The sequence below is a fragment of the Acinonyx jubatus genome, chromosome B4 (genome assembly GCF_027475565.1).
Source record: "Acinonyx jubatus isolate Ajub_Pintada_27869175 chromosome B4, VMU_Ajub_asm_v1.0, whole genome shotgun sequence".
NCBI lineage: Eukaryota > Metazoa > Chordata > Mammalia > Carnivora > Felidae > Acinonyx > Acinonyx jubatus.
This window is the reverse complement of record NC_069387.1, coordinates 5,754,271-5,766,482: the sequence shown is the minus strand read 5'-3', so window position 1 is coordinate 5,766,482 and position 12,212 is coordinate 5,754,271. Positions and strand designations below refer to the sequence as shown.

The 12,212-nt window shown below is 33.6% G+C and overlaps 1 protein-coding gene across 3 annotated transcripts in view; it reads left to right on the top strand.

The window, feature by feature from the left end:
* Positions 1-12,212, top strand: part of PRKCQ (protein kinase C theta) — a 184,107-nt gene that overhangs the window by 91,381 nt on the left and 80,514 nt on the right. The window lies entirely within an intron of this gene.

Sequence of the window (12,212 nt, the reverse complement as noted above, 5' to 3'; positions counted from 1 at the left end):
ATCTTGCACTTCGTGAGTTCAAGCCCCACATTGGGCTCTGTGCTGATAGCTCAAAGCCTGGAGCCTGCTTCGGATTCTCCCTGTCTTTCTGCCCCTCTCCTACTCGTGCTCTGTCTCTCAAAAATGAAAAACGTTAAAAATTTTAAAAAAATTCAATTGCCTCTTTTTTCAGACCAAAAACTATTCAAGATCATTTTAGAAAATTTGGAAAATTAATGAAGAAAATCATTTATAATCTCACCATCTAGGTATACTCACCAATAATACTTTCAAGTTTAACCTTCTAGACTTTTTCACTCAGTGGATTTTGTAAAATTAAAAATAGAAATGGGGGTGCCTGGGTGGCTCAGTGAGTTAAGTGTCCAACTTCAGCTCAGGTCATGATCTCATGGTTCATGGGTTTGAGCCCCGCATTGGGCTCTCAACTGTCAGCACAGAGCCCACCTCGGATCCTCTCTCTCTCCTTCCCTCTCTCTGCTCCTCCTCTTCTCACTGTCAAAAATAATAAATTAAAAAAATTGAAAAAATAGAAACCCATTGTAAATACCTACTGTTCTGCAACTGGTATTTTCAACACTTTCTTATATACATTTCCTCACATCTATGAATATTCTACAATGTGATTTATCTCACTAGAACATTTCTAACTTTCTGTTCTGATTTAAGTAACACTGAAGTGAACATCCTTGTGGACCGGTCTTCATGCACTAGCATTATGATTTGCTTTTCCTTGTTTACTCTCTTTCACACTTCCGCCTTGTACATGGCCTAGAATGATAAGCAGACCCATGTGGGACTGTGTGCTTAAGACCCAAAGAGCACGAAGACTTTATTCTCTTATTCCATTTCAAGTCTGCATGATAATGTTCTACCTTGATGTAAGTATAAGTAACAGAAGGCCTGTAAGCTGCCCCAGTCACAGAAAGCAGTAATGGGGAAACCATGGGAATCTGTCAGAAAACGTGGATGGCAACTAGGCCTTTTATCACTACTTCTCCAGCCCCCAGTAGATGCTTAACAAATGTTTAATGAAGGAATAAATGCATAAATACACGTAGATAAGAAAAAGAGAAACGAGATTATTTTTGTAAGTATTTTTAAAGGACAATAAAATATTGTAAGGCTTGTATCAAACTACTAAATACACCTTAATAATCATATATAGTATCCAAAGCACCACAGAGGATATGGAAATATATAATATAGTTCCTGACCTCAGGAATTTCATACTGTAATACTAGAGGGGAAAGAGAGATACTTCTAACGGTGGTGAGTGGTATGAAACTGCACAATGCAGACTCTACATTCCAGGGCTGAGAGAAACTAGAAATTAGAATATGAGTAGGCAGAAAGGGTCTTGGGCAGTAAGAGGTGTGGTTGGTTTCAAGAGAAAGCATAAAGGAATGAAGGGATAATAATAAGGTAGGCTCATTTTCTGCAGCAAGAAGGCATTTGGGATTTCTGATAATGAGTTAGAGAGTTTTTTCTCCCAGAAATGTCCTCCTGGAGATCATAAATATCTGTGAATATGTTACCGAAACACAAGGTGAGGGCTTTGCCATGCACTCCTAATCTGCGTTCCAGATTTTCTGTGCATCATGGGATACGTGATCTCACTTTTTCTCTAGAAATATTGTAAGGCTTGTATCAAACTACTAAATACACCTAAGACCAGGCTTCTAGAAGCATGATGTAATCACATTTCATCTGGTACTTTCTCCCAGCTGTGCATGTGTATACACACACATACACATGTACACACACACACACACACACACACACACACACATATATATCTGTATGTATAATTGTTTTTGTGTCTTCTAGGAAAAGCTCTTCTGAATGCTGCTTTGTAGAAAATACCAGTATTTTCCTTCTTGTGCTTGTCTATCAGAGCTCCAGGCAGTGTTTGCTCCTTTTTGTCTCATAGGAGATGCTTTTAAGGTTCCATGCAGCTGTGATGTTTTACCAAAACCAGAGAAGTCAATGCCTGGGGAAAAGTGGTAGAGAATGTGTATATCAAATGTAAAAGTGACTGGCTCACTACTTAGGTTTCAAGGAATGGGAGTGGTTTCTTATTTCTAAGAAATGAGGGATGAGGGACAGAAATCTTGCACGATACTTTCCCAAGGATACTGAGTTGTTTTGGGGATGTCATGATTTATTGTTCAGATCTTGCGTGTCAAACAGAATAACCAATTAAATACCACAGGTGAATATAGAAAGCAATAATTGAAATGAGTGATTGGCTGTGGGGGGCATTTTGGAAATTGCCTTTCTTGAGGAAATGACAGTTACCTTTGCACACTAGTGTAGATATTAGGTAACATACATGAACTATTTACTCTTCTGGAGAATTGTTATTTTTAGGAAAAGTTATTCATTGGCTTTCTACCTACAAAGAGCCCAGCCCGTTGAATGCCAATTATTCAGGAGATTCTGAAGACAGTTTTTCACTTGTTATTTATTATTGTTTTTATTGAAGTATAATTGACATGCAATATTCTATTAGTTTCAAGTGTATATCATACTGATTCAGTATTTTTATACATTACAAAATGATCCTCATAAGCCTAATCACCATCCATCACCATACAAAGTTATTAGAGTATCATTAACTATATTTTCTATGCTAAACATTACATCCCCATGACTTACTTACTTTATACCTGAAAGTCTGTATCTCTTAATACCCTTTACCTATTTCTACTCACCTCTCCCAACCCCTCCCCATTCAGATAACTCACAGTTTGCTTCCTGTGTCTTTGTCAGTTTCTGTTGTTTTATTTTATTAGATTCTATATATAAGTGAGATCACACAGTATTTGTCTTTCTCTGACTTATTTCACTTAGCATAATACCCTCTAGGCTCACCCATGTTGTCACAGACAGCAACATTTCATTTGTTTTTACAGCTGAGCAATGTTCTATTATGTGTGTGTGATATCTAGATATCTATTATATGTATATGTGTGTGATATCTAGATAGATAGATAATCTCACATATTCTCTATCCATTCACCTATCAATGGACACTTAGGTGGCTTCCATATCTTGGTTATTATAAATAATGCCAGAATGAGCATAAGGGTGCATATGTTTCTTCAAATTGGTGTTTCTGTTTTCTTTGGATAAATATCCAGAGGTGCAATTGCTGGGTCATAGGGTAGTTCTATTCTTAACTTTTTGAGGAACCTCCATACTGTTTTCCATAATGGCTACACCAATTTACATTCCCACCAATGGTGCACAAGGGTTCTTTCCTTTTTTCCACATCCTCACCGACACTTGTTTCTTGTCTTTTTGACAAGTAGCCAATCTACGGGTGTGAGGTGATTTTGATTTGTGATTTTCATTTGTATTTCCCTGACAATTAGTGATGTTGAAAATCTTTTCACATACCTATTGGCCATCTGTATGTCTTCCTTGGGGAAGTATTTACTCAAGTCCTATGCCCATTTTTTAAAACAATTGTTTGGGGGGGTGTTTAATAATAAATTGTGTAAGCTCTTTATATATTCTGTATATTAACACCTTATCAGATATATGGTTTGCAAATGTCTTCTCCCATTCAGTAGGTTGCTTTTTCACTTTCTTGATGGTTTCCTTCACAGTACAAAATCTTTTCAGTTTGATGTAATCCCATCTGTTTATTTTAGCTTTTGTTGCCCTTGCCTGATGATACTGGTCAAAAATATATATATATTGCTAAGACAGATGTCAAAGAGCTTACTGCCTATGTTCTCATGTAAGAGTTTTATAGTTGTAGGTATTATGTTCAAGCCCTTAATCCATTTTGAATTTTTTTTCTATATAGTGCAAGATAGTGGTCCAGTTTTCCCAACACTACTTATTGAAGGCACTATCTTTTCCCTTGTATATTTTTCCCTCATTTGTCATAGATTAATTGACCATAAGTGTGTAAGTTTATACCTGGGATCTCTGTTCTATTCTGTTGATTTATGTGTCTGTTTTTGGCCAGTGCCATGCTGTTTTGATTATGATAGCTTTGTAGTATAATTTGAAATCTGGGATTGTGATACCTCCAGCTTTTTTCTTCTTTCTCAAGATTGCTTTGGATATTTGGAGTTTTTTGTGCTTCCATACAAATTTCAGAATTTTTGGTTTTAGTTCTGTGAAAAATACCGTTGGTATCTTGATTGAGATCGTATTGTATCTGTAGATAGCTTTAGGTAGTATGGACATTTTAGCAATATTAATTCTTCCAATTCATGAGCATGGTATATCTTGCCATTTATTTGTATTTTCATCAATTTCTTTCACTGGTGTTTTATAGTTTTTAGAGTATAGGTATTTCACCTCCTTGATTAAATGTATTCCTAGGTACTTTATTCTTTTTGATGCATTGTGAATGGGATTGCTTTCTTAATTTCTCTTTCTGATAGCTCATTATTAGTTTATAGTAACTAATGCAACCAGTTCCTGTATGTTAATCTTGTATCTTGTGACTTTACTGAATTCATTTATTACATCTAATAGTTTTCTGGTGGAGTCTGTAGAGTTTTGTGTATATAGTATCTCATCTGCAAATCATGGTTTTATTCTTTTCCAGTTTGGATGCCTTTTGTTTCTTCTTCTTGACTTATTGCTCTGGCTAAAAGTTACAATACTATGATGAATAAAAGAAGTGAAAATTGGTATCATTGTCTTGTTCCTGATCTTACAGGAAAAGCTTATAGCTTTTTACCATTGAGTAGAATGTTAACTGTGGGTTTGTCTTATATGGTCTCTTATATGTGGAGGTACATTACTTTTATACCCATTTTGTTGATAATTTTTATCCCAAAAGGATGTTAAGTTTAGTTAAATACTCTTTCTGTATCTGTTGAGGCAATCATGTGATTTTTATCCTGTTTTGTTAATGTGATGTATCACATTGATTTATGGATGTTGAACTATGCTTGCATCCTGGAATAAATCCCAGTTGATTGTGGTGAGTGATCTTTTAAATGTGTTATTGAATTCAGTTTGATGAAATTTTGTTGAAGATTTTTGAATCCATATTCATCAGGGATATTGATCTGCAATTTCGTGTGTCTGTGTGTGTGTGTGTGTGTGTGTGTGTGTGTGTGTGTGTGTTGGGGGGGTTGGTTTCAGGGTAATGCTGGCCTTGTAAAAATGAAGTGTTCTTTGATTTTTTGAATGATTTGAGAAGGATAGGTACTAACTCTTCTCTAATATTTGGTCAAATTCATCAGCCATCTGGTTTTAGACTGGTACTTTGGGGGAGTTTTTAAATTATTGATTCATCATTACTTAAAATCAGTCTATCTAGATTTTCTATATCTTTCTGATTCAGTCTCAGAATGTTGCATGTTTCTGGGAACTTATCCATTTCTTCTAGGTTTTTCAATTTGTTGGTGTACAATTCTTCATAGTACTCTCTTATGATCCTTTATATTCTTGTGGTCAGCTGTAACTTCTCTCATTTCTGATTTTATTTTGCCCCCTCAACTTTTTCTTGATGAGTCTGGCCAGAGGATATCAATTTTATCTTTTCAAAGAAACAGATTTTAGTTTTTTTAATCTTTTCTACAGTTTTTTTTTTTAGTCTCTATTCCATTTATTTCCATTCTGATCTTTATTTAATTTCCTTCTTTCTACTAACTTTGTGTTTTGCTTTTTTTCTAGTTCCTTTATGTGTGAAGTTAAATTATTTATTTTGGAATTTTTCTTGTTTCTTATGGTAGACCTGTATTACTATAAACTTTTATAATTTCTTTTGGTGGGGCTCCCAAAGATTTTAGAAAGTTGTTTTTCCATTTTCATTTGTTTCCAGGTATTTTTATATTTCCTCTTATTTCTTTGTTGACCCATTGGTTGTTTAATAACATGTTGTTTAGTCTCCCTGTTTTGTATGTCTTCCACTTTCCTTCTGTAGTTGCTTTCTAGTTTCATACTATTGTGCTGGAAAAGATATTTGATACAATTTCATTGTTGTTGAATTTGTTGAGATTCCTTTTGTGGCCAAACATACGATTTGTCTTATAGAATTTTCCATGTACACTTGAAAATAATGTATATTTTGTTGCTTTTAGGTTAAATTTTCTGTATTATCAATTAAGTCCGTCCGGTCTAATGTGTATCATTTAATGCCAATGTTTTCTTATTGCTTTTCTGTCAGGATGATGTCTCCATTGATAGAGGTGGTGTATTAAAGTCTCCTATTCTTATGGTATTATTATCAAGTGTATTGCTATCAATTTCTCCTTTATATTTTGTTAATATTTACTTATTACACACAGATGCTCCATGTTGGGTACATAAATATTTATGAATGTTATAGACTCTTCTTAGATGGATCCCTTTATTATTTGGTAATGGTGTGTGTGTGTGTGTGTGCGCGCGCGTGCACGTGTGTTTTCTAACAGCGTTTAAGCCTGTTTTGACTGATAGAAGTACTGCTCCATCCCTTTACTTTCAGTCTGTATGTCTTTAGATCTGAAGTGAGTTTCTTGTGGGGCAGCACATAAGCAGGTCCTTTTTTTAATCCATTCAGCTATCCTAGGTCTATTGATTGGAACATTTAGACCATTTACACTTAAATTAATTGTTAATGGATACGTACTTCTATTTTGTTGTTTTATGGTTGCTTTTGTAGCTTTTTTTTTCTTGGTATTTTTCCTTGTGATTTGATGGTTTTATTTAGTGTTATGTTTGGGTTCTTTTCTCTTTACTTTGTGTATATCTACGCTACTGTAGATGTTTGGTTTCTCAGTACCAGGATGGATGGATGGATGTGTGTGTGTGTGTGTGTGTGTGTGTGTGTGTGTGTACACAAATACAAAGGTATTACAATATTATTAACTATATTCCCTATAATGAACTTTTGTTCCCTATGACTTATAACTGGAAGTTTATACTTCTTAATCTCCTTCTCCTATTTTGCCCATCCATATAAATCTTCACCTGAGGCAGCTGCCAGTTCATTTATAAGTCCCTTTCTGTTGTTGTTAGTTTATATATTTGTTTTCTTTTTAGTATTCCACATAAAAGTAAAATCATATAGTAGTTGTCTTTCTATGTCTGACTTCTTTCACTTAGCCTAATACCCTCTAGGTCCATCCATGTTGTTGCAAATGGCAAGATCTAATTTATATATATACATATAACATATATATATACACACACACACACACACATGTGTATAACATATACATAAATATACCATGTTATATATATATATACATATATATAGCATGTTATATATATAACATATACATACATATATACATATACATAACATATATTATATACATATATATGAATATACATATATAAAATATATTATAGAATATGGAAAAATATGTTATATACATATGCCAAATATCAGCCAAATACACACACAAACACACACACACACACACACACACACACACACACACACTCTCTCTCTCCACTTCTTTAGCATTTATCTATTGATAGACACTTAGGTGGCTTCCACATCTTTGCTATTGTAAATAACACAGCATTGAACATGGGGTGCATATATCTTTTTGAATTAGTGTTTTTGTTTTCTTTGGATAAATACCCAGAAGTAGAATTACAAGATTATATGGTACTTCTATTTTTAATCTCGTTGGGGGGAGCGAATCTCTATACTTTTCCATAATGGCTACACCAATTTATGTTCCTGCCAACAGTACATGAGGGTTCCATTTTTTCCATATTCTCACCAACATTTGTTCTTTCTTATTTTAAAGCTGAGTATAGTTGACACACAATGTTACATTAGTTTCAGTTGTTATTTCTTTTTAATACTAGCAATTCTGACAGGTGTGAGGTGATATCTCATTGTGGTTTTGATTTGCATTTCCCCAATAAGTAGCAATTCTGAGCATATTTTCATGTGTCTGTTGGCCATTGGTATGTTTTCTTTGGAAAATGTCTGTTCAAGTGCTCTGCCCGTTGTTTAACTAAATGGTGTTGTTGTTGTTGTTGTTGTTGTTGTTGTTGTTGTTGTTTTGGTGTTCTTTCTATATTTTGGATAATAACCCCTTATTGAATAATCATTTGCAAATATCTTCTTCCACCTGGTGGGTTGCCTTTTTGTCTTGTTGTTGGTTTCTTTCACTGTGGAAAAGTTTTATAATTTAATGTCTAAATATTTACTCTTGCTTATGTTTCCTTTGCCTAATGAGACAGATCCAGAAAAATATTGCGAAGGCTGCTTTCCCAAGATTTTACTGCCTATGTTTTTTCTTTAAGTCTTTGTTTTCAGGTCTTGCAGTTAGATTTTAATCCATTTAAAATTTTGTATGTGTGTATATTTTTTAAAAAGTGGTCTAGTTTGTTTTTCTTTCTTTTCTCTTTTCTTTCTTTCTTTCTTTCCTTCTTTCTTTCTGCACACAGTCATCCAGTTTTCCAAAAACCATTTACTGAAGACACTCTATTTTCTCCCTTGCATATTCATGCGATCTTTGTCATAGATAATTGACAGTATAAGCATGAATTTATTTCTGGTCTTTCTTTTCTGTTTCATTGACATAGGTGTCCAGTTTTGTGCTGGTAGCATACTGTTTTCATTACTGTAGCTTTGTAGTATAGTCTGAAATCTAGGATTGTGTTTTTAGCCTTACTCCTCTCTCAAGATTGCATTGACTATTTGAGGTCTGTTGTGGTGCCATACAAATTTACAACTATTTGTTGTAGATCTGTGAATACTATTAGTATTTTGATAGGGATTACATTGGATTGTAGATTGATTTGGGTAGAATGACATTTCGTCAATATTCTTCCAATCCATGAGCATGGAATATCTGTCCCTTCGTTTATGTCATCTTCCATTCCTTTCATCAGTGTCCTACAAGTTTTCAGAATTCATGGTATTCCTCCTCCTTGGTTAAATTTATTCCTAAATATTTTAGCTTTTTGATGCAATTGTAAATGGGACTGTTTTCTTAATTCTTTTTTCTGTTCATTATTAGTGTATAAAAGTGAAACAGATTTCTTTATATTTTTATATTCTGTAACTACTGAATTGATTTATTCTATAGGTTTCTAGCGGACTAATCATAGCTTTCTATATATAGTATCATCTCATCTTCAAATACTAACAGTTGTACTTGTACCTTACAAATTTGGATGGCTTTCTTTTTCTTATCTGTTCACTGTGGCTATGATTTCCAGTACTATGTTGAATAAAAATGGCAAAAATGTCTTGTGTCTTGTTCCTGATCTTGTCTTAATCCTAATCACCACTGAGTATGATGTTAGCTGTGTGTCTGTAATAAATGGTTTTTATTTAGTTGAGATATGTTCCCTCTAAATCCACTTTGTTGGGTTTTTATCATGAACAGATGCTAAGTTTTGTCAAATGCTTTTTCTGCATTGATTGAGATGATGATATGATTTTACCCTTTATTATTGTGATGTATCACATTGATTTGTAGATGTCACACTATCTTGCATCTCTGAGATAGACCCCACCTGATCTTGCTGAATAACCCTTTTATATTGTTGGATTTGATTTGCTAATATTTTGTTGAAGATTTTTGGATCTATATTCACCAAAGATATTGGTCTATAATTTCTTTTTTTGTGGTTTCTTTGGTTTTGTGTAAGAGTTATGTTGGCCTTGAAGAATAAATTTTGAAGTATTCCTCCATCTTCTGTTTTTTGAAATATTTTTAGAAAGATAAATATTAACTCTTCTTTAAATATTTGGTAGGGGTGCCTGGGTGGCTCAGTCAGTTAAGCATCAGACTCTTGGTTTCTACTCAGGTCATGATCTCACGTTTTGTGGGTTCATGCCACACATCGGGCTCTGGGCTGACAGTGCAGAGCCTACTTGGGATTCTCTCTCCCTCTCCCTCCCCCCCACCTCTTCCCCTCCCCTGCTCATACTGTCTCTGTGTCTCTCAAAATAAATAAATAAACTTAAAAAAATAAATAAATATTTGGTAGATTCACCAGTGAAGCCAACTAGTCCTGGATTTTGTTTGCTGCAAGTTTTTTTATTACTGATTCAATTTCATTACTAGTAACTTGTCTGTTCAGATTTTGCGTATTTTCATGATTCAGTCTTGCAAAATTGTATGTTTCTAGGAATTTTATCTATCTCTCCTAGGTTGTCCAATTTATTGGCATATAATTTTGTGCAGTAGTCTCATAATACTATCTATTTCTGTGGTGTCGGATATACTTCTCTTTCAGTTCAAATTTTACTTCAGTCCTTTTTGTTCTGGATGCAATTGACTAAATGTTTATTGATTTTGTTTATTTTTTCAAAGAAGCATCACTTAGTTTCATTGATCCTTTCTATTGTGTTTTTAGTCTCTATTTCATTTATTGCCAGTCTTATCTTTATTATTTGTACCCTCTTAGTACTTTCAGCTTTATTGGTTTACCATAATCTTATTTCCTTAGATGTAAAATTATATTGTTTATTTGATTTTTTTATTTCTTGAGGTATGTATGTATCACTGTAAACTTCCCTCTTAGAAAAGCTTTTGCTGTGTTCCAAAGATTTTGAACCACTGTGTTTCCATTTTCATTTGTCTCCATATATTATTTTGAATATCCTCTTTGATTTACTCACCCATTGGTTGTTTAGTAGCATGTTGTCTAGTTTCCATGTGTTTTTACAGTTTTTTTTTACTTGTAATTGAGTTTGTTTCATACTGTTGTTGTGGCCAGGGGAGATGTTTGATATATTTTCCGTATTCAAAATTTATTGAAACTTGTTCAGTGGGCTTACTTACATGTCATTTATTCTGGAGAATTCTCCATGTACACTTAAAAAGACCGTGTATTCTGCTCTTTTGAATGGACTGTTCTGTTTATTAAGTTGATCTCAAATGTGTTATTCAAAGCCACTATTTCCTTTTTTATGTCTGGATGATTTATCCATTTATGTAAGTGGGTATTAAAATCCTGCATTATTATTGTATTTCAATTTGTTTATGTCTGTTAATATTTATTTATGTGCTTCTATGTTGGGTGTATAAATATTTACAATGGTTATATCCTCTTGTGGATTGGTACCTTTATAATCATGTAATGTCTTTTGTTGTCTCTGTCTTTGATTTAAAGTCTATTTTAACATAGGGGAAGGAAAAGAAAAATAATATAAAAACAGAGATGGAGGCAAATCATAAGAGACTCTTAAATAAAAAGAACAAACTGAGGGTTGCTGGAGAGGAAGTAGATAGAGGAGTGGGCTACATGGGTGATGGGCATTAAGGAGGGCACTTGTTGGATTGAGCACTAGGTGTTATATGTAAGTGATGAATCACTGAGTTCTCCTGAAACCAATGCTACACTGTATGTTAACTAAATTGAATTTAGGAAAATAAATTTAAAAAAATAAAAGTCTATTTTATCTGATATAAGTATGGCTATCCCAGCTTTCTCTTGTTTACATTTGCATGGGATGTCTTTCTATCCTTTCACTTTCAGTCTGTATGTGTCTTAAGGTGGAAGTAATTCTCTTGTAGGCAGCTAACAGATATGTCTTATTTTTTTGTTTTGTTTTTAATTCATTCAGTCACCCAGTCTTTTGATTGCTGTATTTAGTCCATTTACATTTAAATTAATTGTTGATATGTATACTTATTGCCACTTTTCTCAAGTTTTCTTGCTTTTTTTGTAGTTCTCTTTTCTTGCTCTCATTTTTTTTTTTTTGATTTGTTGACTTTCTTTAGTGCTATACTTGGATTCCTTTGTTTTAATTTGTGTGTGTGTGTGTGTCTATTATAGGTTTATCATTTGGGTATATATATCATGAGGTTCTTCTGTAACACTCTGCATTATTACGTAATATAGCAGTCTATATTGTTGGTGGTCACTTAACTTCAAACATACTTAAAAGCACTACCTTTTTGCTCCCCCTGCACACATTTTACGGATATGATGTCATGCTTTACATCTTTTCATTTTGCGAATGTATCTAATTTCTGAAGCTATAATTAATTTTACCTTTTAATGTTCATACTAGATTTATGTGACTGATCTACTACCTTTACTATGTATTTGCTTTTACCATTAAAATTTTCCTTTCATAAATTTCTTGTAGCTATGGCCTTTACCTTTCTGCTTAAGGAACACCCTTAAACATTCCCTGTAAGGCTGGTTTAGTGGTGGTAAACTCCTTTAAATTTTGTTTGTCTGGCAAACTACCTCTTCCATTCTGAATAACCTTGCAAGGAAGAGTATTCTCAAATATAGGCTTTTTACCTTCAGAACTTTAA